The 16,221-nt window shown below is 37.5% G+C and overlaps 2 pseudogenes; one reads left to right on the plus strand and one right to left on the minus strand.

Moving 5' to 3' along the window:
• Positions 1 to 5,426: 5,426 nt before the first annotated feature.
• LOC139702125 (olfactory receptor 7E178-like) lies at positions 5,427 to 6,417 on the minus strand (annotated as a pseudogene).
• Positions 6,418 to 15,003: 8,586 nt separating this feature from the next.
• LOC114084470 (olfactory receptor 7D4-like) lies at positions 15,004 to 15,996 on the plus strand (annotated as a pseudogene).
• The last annotated feature ends 225 nt before the right edge of the window (positions 15,997 to 16,221 follow it).

A 16,221-nucleotide genomic window follows, 5' to 3' on the forward strand; every position in this document is an offset into this window, starting at 1 on the left:
GAATTGGTGAGCATAATTTCCTTTCAGTGGTCCATGTCAATTTGTTGATTTATGTATCCTTTATAAGTTTTCCTAAGAATCTTTGGAACTCATCTAAAGGTCATCTACGTAGTTTGTGACAAAATGCCTAGTGTCTCCAAGATGTGCTACTTTACACCAATGAGTGGTTGTAAGACTATGTGAAGTACATACATCTTCTTGAATGTCTTCATCTGATGTACTGAAGGATGGACATCATTTAATTTTATATCTATTATGAGAATTCTTTCAAAATTCTTGGGCGTCTCTCCATTTCACACAAGTGAAAATTTCTCTATAGTATGTTGATAGGGTTATTGTTTGACTTCCACAATCATGCATGTTCCATATTATTACTATGAATCACCTACTTTCATTCCAATAAGAAAATAGGTTATTAAACTTGCATCTTCTTAGTATTAAAATATACCTTCAAAAAGGCCCTGCAGTTTGTCTAGTAATATTATCTCCTTGATATCTCCCAATGAAATTTTATCTTGTACAGGAATAACATTTTCTGTTTTCTCCAGTAGAAGATGGTACCCTGGGATGAAAGTCAGGAAATCAACACTCTTAGTCTGTTATCATTGTCCTGCTGCTGTCTGCAGAATGTGTGTAAGTCTCTCCCCTTCTCTGTACTCATACTGCTTAAATGGAAATAGGGAGAACAACACCCATCTCTGCAACATGTGTGGTACATAATGGATGCCTGGAATTCAATAAACACTTGGTCCTTGGGTTTCTATGAATAAATTAAGAATTCCACCATTATAGAAGTGTTGGCATCATTGATGAATGTAACTGTGAAATGCCAAATTGGAAGGCTGTGGAACTGAAATGTGTCTCACTCCAAACAGCAAAGCAACCCTAACCCTTCGGCCTCACTCTCTTTTCCCAGTTTCCTACTCATGAAAAATTCTGCCATAGTCATTTTAAAATTTGAATGAGGTAGATCATATTCCATGAAAAGAAAGAATCCATGTGTCCATGACATGGATACAGCAAGATGTTATTTTAAATTTTCTCTACTTTTATGAGACCTTCCTGAAAAGTATAAAAGTACAGACAGAAGAGCCCCATATGTGTAAAAAAAACAAACTTTAGATATTTTGTGAATGAAGGATTGGGCAATTCAATGGCTAACAGATTTTTGATGCCTCCTCTGTACCAGGCAAAGCATAGCCCTGAGTAATCACAATTGAGACTTTTTTCCTCCAGATACACAACATATACTTGCAGAGGGACAAAAATAAAATGCCCCATCATGAAACTGAAAAATGACAACTTCAGGTCACAGGATAGGTTAGTTGAATGGTATGAAAGTATCATTATAAATAAGAATAACTACAATTTGTCATTATAAATAATGACATCTAAATTTTATTTTTCCCTTTTTTATACATTCCTCACGAATTAATTTTATAAGAAGCACCTATTTTCTGTTCAATCAATGTTCAACACAGTTGCATCAACTAGAAATTCTATCAGATGACAATGCTTTGTCTCAGGACACAACCTACCTATGTCACAAGAATAAGGACAAACAACCCTGAAGGAGAATGTGGTCAGCTATTTGGAAACTCTGTAAGAGGGGGCAAGAGAGCAATCTGTGCTAAAGTACTGTGTTCCTGCACCTGCTGTAATCATTTCACGGGAGCCTAGCTATTCTTTTTATAATGGATGCTGGCCACTGCCCTTCCCTGTGATCCACCAGAAACTCCCAAAAAGAAGAGGACAGTGAGCAAGAGGTCTCCTCCTAGAGTGACAGGAAGTGAAATGGATGACTGATGGGATTGCCAAGGGGACACCCTGCTAGGATTCTCCCAGTTTTGAAGCCCATGTCTGTAATCAAGCAGCCCATTTCACAGATTCATTCCTTTCTACCTAACAAATGAATACATTTTATATAAATGTAATACAATCTTTCATTTTCTGTAAAAATAACGGTAAAGTGGACAAGTGAAAAGATGCCCTGTAATGAAACGTGCCACAAGAACACAATCTCAGTGCCCACTCTGGTTAGTGCCATCCCTTTTCATTTGTCACTACCACAGTCATTTTGGAGTGTTGTGGGTTTTCTAGAATAGTGGGTGAGATTTCTATGGGAAGTAGAACCAGTGTGGGTGCAAAGCAAGTTTTGAATAAGATTTCTGATCCCCACACCATAACTATAAATGCAATCCTTCACAGTCCCCACAGCTGAAACTTGGCATATTTCTGTCTTCCCATCTGTTACCAAACTGTCATTTCTGCCATTGTAATGAGGGGTTCATAGTTCCAAGGTCTGTCCTACTTCCAGGGGATCTCTTTCCACTTACTGGGCCATGCTGCTTCTCTTCTGGGTAGTGACCAAAAAATGCTGATCTGAAGAGCCTTCCATGTCTGCTTCCCAGAGACAGTCAGGGCTCTGTTCTCAGGATTCCCATGGACACAGTGTGCTGCAGGAGCTTCCTGGTGCATGCAGTCATAGGAGGAGAAAGAATCATGGAGCTCCCTGAAACAGAACCATCAAATCCAAGGGCTGCAGGCTCAGGCTATTTATTGGATCCTGTTTGACCTTGGAAGCTCAATATACAGAGCTCATCATTAGCCAGATTGGTCCATGGCCTCCCAGTCTCTAAGGACTGCCTAACATTCACAGAGAAGGAAGAAGTGAAAATGAATATCCACAGACGTTTTGGAGCCACCCTTTACATAGGAGATACTTGTAGGTCATAAAATGTTCATGTCTATTTTTTAAAAAAAAATATATTCTTTTTATGTTCATTTTTTTTTATTTAGGCAAAATATACAGAACAACACACCTACCAGTTTAACCATATCCAGTGCATGATTTGATGACATTAACTACCTTCACATTATTGTGCAGAGCTCATAATTAGCCAACCTAATCCATGTTATCACAAACTCTAAGGACTTCACAATATGAATGGAGGAAGAGGAAAAGAGAACACAGATGTTTTTCACTCATCCTTGACTGTAGAGGAAACGTGTGCATAATTTCTGACTTTCATTTCTTTTGATATTCATTTGATTTTTATTTCTATTTTTCTTGCTAAATCAATATATATATATATATATATATATATATATATATATATATATATATATATATATATATAATTGTCAAGTACATAGTTCAGTGGCATTAACTACATTCATGTGGTCCTACAACCACCACCACCCACCACCATCCATCTCCAGGATAATTTCCCAGACTGAAACTTTATATTCATTTAAAAGCCCCTCATTCCTCCCAACCCACAACAAATGCCTCTTACCCTGAGATGTGCTGGTTTACGTCAACATGTAGATTTAACTCTGTCTTTAAAGTACATATCTCTATACTAAATGTTTTAACTGATGCACAGTATTTAAATTAATGGAGGGACATGATTTAAATTTTCAGTGCATTATTACAACAATCCTTTAGAACTTCTAGTGTCTCTCTCCATATCACACAAGTGAAATTTCCATTTATATGCAAGAGGAGGATATTTATTTGACTTCCAATAATTGATGCATAGTTAATTTTACTACTAAAAATATATTTGTTGTCCAAATTAAAAAAAAAAAAAACAGCTTTATCAACTATTTCCTCTTATTATGAAGTTATACAATTGACATATCCCTGAAGTCTCTTTATTAACATCCTTCCATGATAAATCACCAAGACATTTCATCTTGAGCAATATTTCTATTTGGCTCCTGAAGACATAGCCCTTTGGGAAGTGAACATTTTACTCTCATATCATTGACCCACTGGAAGTGTTAAATCTCCCCACCCCTCTGTGCTCATATGTTTAATGAAAATGGGGAGAGCACTCCCCATCTCTATACCAGGCATGGCACCCAATGTAAGTCTGGAACTTAACAAATATTAGATCATTTTAGTATTTTTCAAATAAAGAATTCCCAAAATCACTGGAGTTTAGAGTTATGTGAATTCTAAAATGTGCCTTAGTCCTATTCATGAATACACCTTTATCTTTGTGCCACACTTTCATTATATGCCCATAAAAATCTCTGCCATGATCTTTGAACAAATGAATTTGTAGGGGCTATGAAGCACAATTATAGAGCCCAGGTGTCCAGTTTAACTTACTTTAGTTCTATGGAAAAGGGATGGAAATGCAAATTCAAGGCACCAAGTTTTTTGAAGATGCAGTGATTATGGTCGATACCATAGTAAAGAAATAGTGCTTCTGACATCTCCATCATCCCCTTCAGCATTGACTCAGTTCCACTGCATTTCTCCTGGTTCATGACCACGGACTGCAGGTCTGATGAACCTCCCCTGCCAAGTTCCAATGTCAGCTCAGGCAATGTCCACAATTGATATGAGTGCAAATTGAGACAGGATCTTCCTCATGGGAGAAGAAACAGGTATGAATTCCACAGAATTAGAACAATCCATCTGAAATTTGGAGGCAAAGGCTGATTATTTACTGATATATAATTGCATGCTCAATGAACAGAGCTCAAAACTATGCAAATTGGAACAAGCCAGTCTAATTTTTAAGGACTTCCTAACATTAGTAGAGAAAGAAAATTAAAAATGAATATCCACAAAGGGATTTGGAGTATTTCTCTACTTGGGAGCACACTGGTGCCTAATAGTCATTAATTTTCTTCCTTTTTTAAAAATTTAACATCCATTATGTTCACATTTGCAATTGTGGAAAAACATACACAATGAAAATTACAATTTTGACCATTCACAGTGACATCAATTACACTCATATTATTGTAAAAATATCACCATGCAAGGTCACCAGAACTCTTTGTAAGATCAGGCGAGGTGGGCAGCGACTAAAGGAGACAGATTTTAAAAGGCCACAGAAGAGGCTTTATTTGAGACTCACTCCCGGTTGAAACTCGATTAGAGCCACAGAGGGGACAGAAGAAGGATCTGAGGAGAAACCGTGTGGGAGCTTGACTGGACTGAACTTCTTTGGGGTTTACAGTAAAAAGGGAAGGTCTTGGGACAGTAAAAGGAGTTTTTAGGTTCTCTTGTCCCATTGGAGTTGGTCAGGGTAGTTGGCTGAACTCCAGGATTGTCCAGGGGGTCCTGATGATTGACAAGCATTAATCTGGAGATCCCACTGATTGACAGATGTTACTGTGGGCACCTGATTGATGTTTCTTTCCTGTGCGGCTGCTTTGTTCTAAGTCACTGCCATTGACCTAACACTCTTCATCTTCCCAAACTGACACTTCATAAGCATTTTCAAAACTCTTCAGCAACATTATACCCCAACCCTGATGACCACCATTCCAGTATGAAACATAAGAAATTAAATATATTACAAAACATAATCTGACCCAAAAGGCAGGATTTATAGGTCTAGATGTTATGTATTTGCTTTGCCAAACTACATATACAATGGATGTCAGTGACCATGAGGTTAGAATATGCTATTACAAAGCCTTTTCAGGGTGTTATTAATATGTCTGTTCCTCAGACTGTAGATAAAGGGGTTGAGCATGGGCATGACAGCTGTGTACATCACTGAGGCCACTGCACCCTTTCTAGAAGAATGAGACACAGCAGTGCCCAGGTACACCCCAAGGCCTCTTCCATAAAATAAGAAAACAATGGATAGGTGAGACCCACAGGTGGAGAAGGCTTTATATTTCCCACCCTGAGATGGGAAGTTCAAAATAGAGGAAAAAATTTTATAGTATGAGAAAAAGATCCCTGAGATGGGAACAAAGCCAAATATGGCACCAACAAAATACATGACTATGTTATTAGTGGAGGTGACAGAACAGGAAAGACTGAGGACCTGAGAGGGATCACAGTAAAAATTGCAATTTCCACATATTTGAAGCAGGTAATCTGTAATGCAATCAAATTATGCAGTTGGGATTCAAAGAGGGTAACTAGAAAAGACCCCAAAACTAGAAAGCCACAAAGCCGAGGACTCATGATGACTGAGTAGTGCAAGGGGTGACAGATGGCCACAAAACGGTCTTAGGCCATCAGAGTCAGAAGCAGATTATCCATGCATCCAAAAATGATACAGACATCTGTGTCAGGCAGCCCACATAAGAGATGGTTCTGCTGTGAGTTTGGATGTTCACCAGCATCTTAGGGACCGTGGTGGAGATGAAACCAATGTCAGCCAAGGACAGGTTGGAGAGGAAGAAGTACATGGGGGTGTGGAGGTGGGAGTCAAAGCTGACCGCCAGGATGATGAGCAGGTTCCCAAGCACTGTGACCAGGTACATGGACGGGAATAGTCCAAAGATGACAGACTGCAGGTCTGGATCATTTGACAGTCCCATGAGCTGGAATTCTGAGATACATGTTAGATTGTGTTGCTCTTTATTGGTCAGATACCTTTGAAATGGAAAGAAAGTAGGAGAAAAAGGAAATAAAGTATCAGGCTCCATTACTGTGTATATTTTTAATTCAAATATTTATGATTAAATTTTTCAGATTTGATTCATTAATATCTAATAATTTTAAGAAATCTAATATTCTTGCAACATTTATTACTGTTTTCTGTTTTGTTCAATTCCTTCTGTATATATGTACTTATTTTCTAAGTACCAAGAGATACCCAGGGCCACTTACATGCTAGGCAATTGCTCTAACCTGAAGTATATGCCCAGCACTTTTTGTTTTATTGTGAAACAGGGTATTACTAAGATACTCAGGCTGATCTCCAAGTTTCTATCCTCCTGCCTCAGAGGAGATGGGAATCACAAGTTTTGCCACTGCACCCTGCCAACCCCCCTACCTTAGAGACATTCAACTGAACAATATTAGAAGACCAGGACACAAGACATAACAAGACTACAAGCACAGCAACATGCAGCCTCTTCTCTAGGAAAGAAAAAGCATAAGAAATATCTTTCCCTGTTTCAAGAAGGAAAAAAAATATTTTAATTAAAGGGAATTAAAAAGCACATTACATTCTAAGACAGTGGTGCAAATTCCTTGATGCAGAATATAGTAGAATATGTACATATTAAAAAAAAAAAACAAAAAAAAAAAACAGAGAGCTGCATAATCTCACGACTAAATTAAGTTGTTTCTTCACAACCAGGACAGATTCTTATGGGCTAGTTTTCTCCAAGGGTCCTAACCTGCATGATTTCCCACCTTCATGGATGGAAGTACTCAGTCATGCATTGCTTATCTTTTAAAAGTCATCCAATATATTACTTCTATTCTTGGCTTAGAAAGAGTCAAATTTAAAGAAATATGATTCACTGAACGGCACATTATCACTTACATCATGGACTAGATATCTGGTATAGGTGTCAATGATAATATTGATATGTTAGAAGCACTTTGAAAAAGTAATGCTGTATAAGAAGAGTGATGCTGGAGGCATCACAATACAAGACCTCAAATTAAACTACAGATCTGTAGTAACAAAAACAGCATGTTATTAGCATCAAAACAGGCACAAAGACCATTGGAATAGAATAGAATACCCAGAAACAAACTGACAAAGGTACAATCATCTGATGCTCAATATGTCCTAAAAAAAACTTGTCAAAAACATACATTGAAGAAAAGATAAGCTTTTAATACATGGTACTGGGAAACCTGGATATCCATATGTAGGAGAATGAAGATATAGCTCTATGTTTCATGCACAACAATTAACTCAAAGAAGAGCAAAAACCTGGGAATTAGACCAGAAATACCAAGAGTACTAGAAGAAAGCAGGGGTTAACACTCCAAAACATTGATGCAGGCACCAGGTTCCTTAAGAAAATGCCTACAGTTCAAGAAACAAAACCAAGAATCAATAAGTAGGATGACTGCACGTTTAAAAAAATCTACACAACAAAGTAAATAATTAAAAAAGTGAAGGGAGCGCTTACAGAATGGGACAAAATCTTTGCCAGCCACTGCTCTGACTGGAGATTGAAATCCAGAATACATAAAGAACTGAAAAAAATTCAATATCAAAAACAAAAATTCAACTAATAAATAGGTCAATGAAAGAAAAAGTATTACTAAAAAGAAGAAATAGAAATTGCCAATAAATATGTGAAAAAAATATTCAACATCTCTAGCAATCATAGATCATAGAAATGTAAGTCAAAACTACATTGAGATTTCATCTCACTTAAGTTGGAATGACTATCATCAAGAATCCAAATAACAACAACAAAAAGACTTCAAATAACAATAAGTTCTGGTGAGGATGCGGGGGAAAGGTGCATTCATACATTTCTGGAGGGACTGCAACTTAGTAGAACCATTCTGGAAAGCAGTGTAGAAGTTACTCAAAAACTAGGAATGGAACTACTATATGACCCCACTATCCCATGCCTATTTATCTAAAAGAACTAAAATCATCACACTATAGTGACACAGGCACATTAATGTTTACAGCAGTGCAACTCACAATAGCCAAGTAATGGAACCAGCCCTGGTTCCACAGATGAATGGATAAAGAAAATATGGTATGTGTACATGGTGGAGTTTTACTCAGTCCTGAAGAACAAAGGAACCACGGCATTTGCTGGTAAGTGAATGCAACTAGGGAACATCATGCTAAACAAAATAAACCAGATACAAAAGTCTAAGGCTGAATGTTTTCTCTCATATGCAGAAGATAGACCAAAAAAATAGGAACTCTAGGAAAATGAAAAGGGAGATCAGTGGAGTAGAGAAAGAGTATTGAGGGAAGGGAGGAGGGATGGGAAAGAGAGGTCCTGCAGAAACTGACCAAATTATGCTAGGTACATATATGAATGTACCACAGTGAATTCCAATTTATGTATATATAAAAAGGGACAATTAAAAATAAATAAATAGAAGAAAGAACAGTAGAGGAAGGGGTTCAGGGAAGGGGAGCAGTAAGGGAAGGGGATTCTACTTGAGATTGAAATGGAGAAAACTATAAGTATTCATGAATATGTCAAATGAACCTACAATTACATAAAACTATAATGCACTAATGACAATATAAATTAGGCTGGGGATATAACTCAGTTGGTAGAGTGCCTGCCTTGCATGCACAAGGTCCTGGGTTCAATCCCCAGCAACACACACACACATACACACAGACACACCCTATACACACTATATATATATATATATTTTTTTTTCATATATGTATGTTAATATGTCTATGTTGATATGTTTTCATATATGTATATTCATATATGTGTTTGTATATATTTTCATATATGTATGTTCATATATATGTTCATATATATATTCATATATGTATAATATTTTGAATTTTTTTAAATTTTAGATAGTTTTTTTGGTATCAACCCAATAACTATCTGGTGAAGAAAATAACTCTGCATTGTTGGTTGATATAATAATATTTAGTGACATCTACTGTGTTTCACTGTTTTTCTGATCATAAGTCCTCTCATTTAAGTTGAGAACTTTAGCACCAAACTTGTCCCCCAAAGCTCAGGTTTCAGTCCCAACCATTTTTTTAACAACATACATCTTCACATCTATCTCTTTGACACATGGGTCAAATTTTTTTCTTTCACCTACATGAAGGAAACTCAGGCTAATTACTTTGTCAGGTTTCATGATGTTTTAGCTGGGATAAAAGGAAAAAGTACAGAAACTATTATAAATACACATTGGCCAATATGTCATATGGAAAATAGGAATAGCAATTATCTAGCTCACAGAGTTGGTGTAATTTTTGTTTTAATTCTTAAATTTCTTAAATCATGTTTCTCCATCTCATGTATTGGTATATTTACCTGTGTGAATTTTAAAATACTTAAATATCCTGGCATCACACCAAAACCAATTTCATCAGAATCTCTCCCTGTGAAGTTCTTGGTGGTCATTTCTTAAATCAGGGTTGAGAACTGCTGTCTTAGAACACATCCTGGCTTATAGAAATCCTGCAATGACATCATCTGTTGTTTCTGTGAATAAAACCATCAATTTGAAAATATAAACACTTAGTCATATTATTTATACTACTAAAAGTTCATCAAGGTTTGAGCTATCACCTGTGAAATTTGCCCTGTTGGTGTCTCTGCGTGATTCCACTCTCCCGCCAGCTCTCACCCAAAGGCAGCTACGGTCATGAGTTGAGCAGCAGATAGTTTTGCTGCTATGCATTTTTCCATGTCAGAATATATTTGTTAAAAGTCTATAAAAGATTTTCTTAACATACCTCAAAAGTACCTAAAGTTCATGATCATAGTGCAGAACACAATACCTCTTGCCCCTGGAAGTGTACTACTTGACATCAAGTTGTATCTTTAAGCTTCTCTGTGAAGTACATATTTCCATTTCTAATGCTTTACCTGACGCACAGCATGACCTGAAGGAAGGTCACGTTAGGTTTATTAGTATGAAATCCAAAAATTCTTGTACCTGTCTCCATTTTACACAGTGAGAATTGCAATCGAATATATGGGTGGGGGATAATTCTTTGGCTTCCACAATTGATGCCTGTTCAATTATATTACTATAACTCAGGTACATGATCGCCCCAACAAAAAATCAGTCATTGTAGTATGCATCTACTCTGTGTTACTGTTGAACATTAAAAATATCCCTGAGGTCATATCTAGTAATAATGCTTCCCAGATAACTAATGAAGAAATTTGATATTGAATTGGGATTATTATTTCCATTTGATTCCAATAAAACAATGTGGCACTGATGTCTCTACAAAGATCATGCAGATGAATTCCAACAATCTACATGGAAAACAAAATTATGCAGCCAGCATCAGGAAGCTCTGCATAATTCTTCATAGTGCATAGTGTTACAGTTACCAGCTTCCTCCTGCCCACCTTCTGCATCACTTTCATAAGCATTTTGAGGTACTTAGGAAATTGTTTTAAGAGACACATTTCCTGCTATCATGGATAAGAGTTCATGGGAAGAAAAAAACAATAGGGGAGGACATCAAAACATTGAGTGAGGTTTAGAAGACCCTCCCACAACCAGGTGTATGAACTCACAGTCCTCATAGTTGAAATTTACACATTGGTGTCCTCCCATCTGGCAACCCAAACTTGTGTTTGTCCTGATGAGAAGACAAGGTTCTCATGGGCCTTTTTCCATCCAGGTCTATCTTAGCACTTCCTGGTTTATGCTGCATCTCTGCTGGGTCATGGCCAATTAGTGCACATCTAATGTCTCCCCAATGCCTGGGGCTCAGTGAGCACCAGCTCCATCCCCAGGATTGATATTAAGGGAATCTTAGATAGGAGCTTCCTCATGCAGACAGCCATGGGTGGAGGAGACACTGGTATGGAGCCCACTGGATCTGAAGCATCACTGAGGGGCTGGAGGCACTGGCTGATTATTGATTATATGACCGTGGAGGCTCAATGCACAGAGCTCATAATTAGTGAAATTTCTAAGGTTTTCAATCCCCAAGGAGTTCATAATATTAATGGAAGAAGCAGAGAAGGACAAAACAAATGTCCACAAATGTATTTCAGCTTATCTTCTCTTGAAGAGGAAGCTCACGTGTATAATTAATCTCTTTCATTTATTTTCTTTTGAGAGAGAGAGAGAGAGAGAGAGAGAGAGAGAGAATTTTTTAATATTTATTTTTTAGTTTTCGGTGGACACAACATCTTTATTTTATTTTTATGTGGTGCTGAGGATTGAATCCAGTGCCCCGCACATGCCAGGTGAGCGTGCCTCCGCATGAGCCACATCCCAGCCCCTTTCATTTATTTTTTCTGAAGATTTATTTGCTTTTTATTTCTATTTCATTATCATGAATATTAAATTTCAAACAGTTTACATTTTTTACCCTTGTCAAGTGCAGAGCTCAGTATTATTAATTACTTTCACCCCATCCTACAAATTTCTCCATTATCCATCTCCTGAAATTTAGCATCGTCCCAAAATAAAATATTTTACACTATTTAAAAAACTTTCATTCCTCTTTCCCCAACACTGGCTACCACCATTCTACCATGAACCTAATGATAAATGCAATGAACCCAGCCTAATTCCATCTCAATATTGGGAGTCATCTCATCACAAAGTCATGAAAAGTTAATTTCTATTTTACTATAAATTACTACAATTTGTAAACTTGTTGGAATTCCTGCCTGTGCTCTTAACTCACCTATGCTTGGATTTTCCTGACCAGACAACAACCCTCTTTAAAACCTCAGTAGCACCTCATAAATTCTGATGTTGGGATCTAAATTTATTCCCTACCTTAAAATGTTAAGCCATGTAAATCATCAACCTACTATCAGCCTTTGTATTATGCTTGTCAAAATCCTGTTATCTGTAAGTTCTCAAGACACCCCCCTTTGCAACTTTTTCTGATATAAAACCTTGTTCCTGGAGAGCTGGGGTGCTGGTCTCTAGCTCATGTTAGGGGAGACAGTTGCTGATTAGCTCTCTTTGTGTATACAAATACAAACTTGCTTTAATTTGATTTAAAATTGGAGTTGGTAATCTTTTCTTAGCATCAGCATTCAACAAATTAAAGACATTAAACTAGAAAAATAATGGTACTGAACAGGCAGGACTAGAAGAACTGCATGTTTAACTTTGTTGCACATTCAAACATACCTTAGAGTTCAATGCCACCAATACTGCGACTTGACTGAACCTACTTGGGGAGCATGTAACTTATTTCTTCCTCAGACTGTAGATGAAGGGATTCAGCATTGGGGTGACCAGGTGCCTATGAAAGCTACCAAATACTTTCTAGGGAAATGTGATAGAGCTGAACCAAAGGATAGGCCAATGCTAGTTCCACCAAATCAACAACTGATAGAGGAGTCTTCTTACTTCCCACCTGAGGTCAGGGCTCTGTGGTAGGGTAATGAATTCATTGTAAGAGAAAGGATCTGCAATGGAAAATGAAACCAATTACTGATGTGAGGAATGCTTGACATTGTTATTAGAGACGTTTTCAAGACAGGTAAGATTAAGGAGTCAAGGAGGGTCACAGAAGTAATTGGTGATTTCTACATCTTTGCAGTAGGTAAAATGTAAAGATATCAAATCATGCCTCTGGGATTCCAAGAGGATAAACATAAGAGACACAAAAACTAACAAAGACAAGAGATCATAATGACCTGGTACTGCAGGAGGTGATAGATGGCCACAAACTGGTCATAGGCTTCACAGTCAGAAGCAGATCATCCATATATCCCAAAATGATATGATTCATAATCAGAAAACCTTGTTTATATATAAATATATACCAAATTACTCAGTCTCATTAATATAGTCACCTGTGCATGTTTTAAAATATCTAGATTTCCTGGCTTAAAACCAAGATATATTTAATCAGAATCTGCATTTAAAGGTTTCAGTAGTCTTTTTTTTTAAAGAGAGAGAGAGAGAGAGAGAGAGAGAGAGAGAGAGAGAGAGAGAGAGAGAGAGAGAGAGAGAGAGAGAGACTTTTTTAATATTTATTTTTTTTATTTTTTTGGAGGACACAACTTCTTTGTTTGTATGTGGTGCTGAGGATCAAACCTGGGCCGCATGCATGCCACGTGAGTGCACTACCACTTGAGCCACACCCCCAGCCCCTCAGTGGTCCTTTTTTATGTCAGGGTTGAGAACCAATGCCCTTGAATGTTTCCTTGCACTTACAAGGTGCTCCATGAATAGTAATTGCTACTGTCAATAATAATTTTAGTATACCACATTTACTAAAATATAACATTTATCTTATTGTGTCTAAAACAATATTTCTCTACTGAAACTATTCATAGAAACATCTACAAGAACTATTAGTGCAGCTGGGCATAGTGGTACATACCCCTGACCCCAGCAACTTGGGAGGCAGAGGCAGGAGGATTGAGAGTTGGGCACCAGCCTCAGCAAATTAGCAATACCCTGTCTCAAAATAAAAAATAAAAGGTGGGAGTGACTGGGGATGTGACTTAGTGATCAAGCACCCATGGGGTCAATCATTAGTGAAAAAAATCTAATACTACATATTGAAATACATGGAAATACATGAAATTAAAGTTGAAATTTCATAATTGGAATATATTGTTATATGCTCATTTCCTTCCAACAGGTTTTCATCATTCTTGGGTTTTCATATCCCTTCTTTATGCATGTAAGTGCTCACTCAAATTTTCTTTGTCTTCTAAAAAAGACATTTTTGTCTTCTAAGAAAGACATTTGGGTTTGTCGGGGGCGAGGTGGGGGATGTTGAGCAAAGGATACAAAATTCCAATTAGATTTGAGGAATGAGTTCAAGAGATAAACTGTGCAGGATAGTAACTATAGCTAATGATGGTATCATGTATTCTTGAAAAACACTGAGTACACATCAGACTTTGCATAAGAGAGTTTGAATAACTTTCCTAAGGACACAAACATGATTTATATGTGCACCCAAATTCTACTGCAGAAATCTGACTAAAGAAGCCAATTTTAAATCTCAGTTCTATGCTATGCTTTGGTAGAAATTATATTAGAGGATACTAATAATAATGATGATAACAATAACAACAACAATAATAATTATCATTTGTTGGTTCTCTTAAAGTTAATAGTGGCAGTTTTAAACCTTACAAACAATAAAGCAATAACTATATTTTTAAAAAGGAAAAAAAAATAAAATATTGACAGTTAACTGTCACATCACTATGAAGTGTCTGGTCATAGGAAAAAAAAATGTTCCTTATATTAAATATCTAATTAATCTTTATTTTAGAGGTTTTACAATGAACAGTTTGGAGACAGTCAAGAAAAATGGTGGCATCTCTTTATTATGAAATGGTAATATCAAATAAAAATTAGTTTATATCAATAAATTTAAATCTGAGAATTAAAACAAGTGAATCAATGATACAAAAAAAAAGAAAAAAAATGTGCTACATTTAAAGCACTGTGGATGACTATATACATTTAAAAGTGAAATGGACTACCACGTGGCTGAGGGAAATAGTCATTTTCAGGATCCAATAGAAGTGAAGGATGTTCATCCAAGATGATGCTGTAAGAGGTGCCCAGTGGCTATTTTTTGGACATGTTTTGCCTCCTTTCCCAGCACATACATCAGCTGCATGGAAAGAGAAAACCACACAATACTAACACAATCTTCTTCCTGGGCATTTCAGAGGATCCAGACCTGTAGCCCCTCCTCTTTGGACTGTTCCTGTCCATGTACCCGGTCACAGTGCTTGGGAGCCTGCTCATCATCCTGGCCATCAGCTCTGACTCCCACCTCCACACCCCCATGGACTTCTCCCTCTCCGACCTGTCCTTGGCTGACATCAATTTCACATCTACCATAATCCCACAGATGCTGATGAACATTCACACACAGAGCAAAGAGATTTCCTACTTAGAATGCCTCATTCAAGTATATTTTTTATGATTTTTGTTGGAATGGATAATATGCTACTGACCGTCATGGCCTGTGACCACTTTGTGGCCATCTGCCACCCACTGAAATACACAGTCATCATGAACCCCCGACTCTGTGTCCTCCTGTTTCTGATGTCTTGGACCATCATGTTCTGGGTCTCCCTTATTCATATTCTACTGTTGAAACAACTGACCCTCTCCATGGGCACTGAAATCCCATATTTCTTCTGTGAAGTGGCTCAGCTTTTCATGGTGGCCAGCTCTGATGCCCTCATCAGTATCATCACTATGTATGTTTCAACTGCCCTGATGGTTGTATTTCCTGTTGCTGGGATCCTCTACATCTACTCTCAGATTGTCTCCTCCTTAATGAGAATGTCCTCCTCTGTGAGCAAGTTTAAAGCATTTTCCACCTGTGGGTCCCACCTCTGTGTGGTCTCCTTGTTCTATGGAACAGGCCTTGGGGTTTACCTCACTTCTGCTGTGACCCATTCTTCCCAGAGAACCATGATTGCCTCAGTGATGTACACTGTGGTCACCCCCATGCTGAACCCCTTCATCTACAGCCTGAGGAACAAGTATATGAACAGGTCCCTGGGAGACTCCTCAGCAGAGCAGCCTCTTGTCCTCGATGGATCACTGACCTCAGAACTCAGGAGATGTTTTATGCCCTAAGGAAAATGCACTAAACTTGAATTTCTGGCTCTTTTCCTCCTCTAAATGACATGCTTAATTTCTTATACTCCCCAAACGATTACAAGCTCATGGAAAAAAATTACTCAATACTATTAGTGAGGAAAATGTAAATCAAAGCCACAGTGAGATGCACCTTCACACCCAATTAAAAAAACAAAAAGACAGACAATAAAATGTGTTGGCAAGGACACACAATTAGAACTTTCAGGCCAAACCAG

This window comes from Marmota flaviventris, chromosome 1 (genome assembly GCF_047511675.1).
Source record: "Marmota flaviventris isolate mMarFla1 chromosome 1, mMarFla1.hap1, whole genome shotgun sequence".
In the NCBI taxonomy this organism is placed as follows: Eukaryota; Metazoa; Chordata; class Mammalia; order Rodentia; family Sciuridae; genus Marmota; species Marmota flaviventris.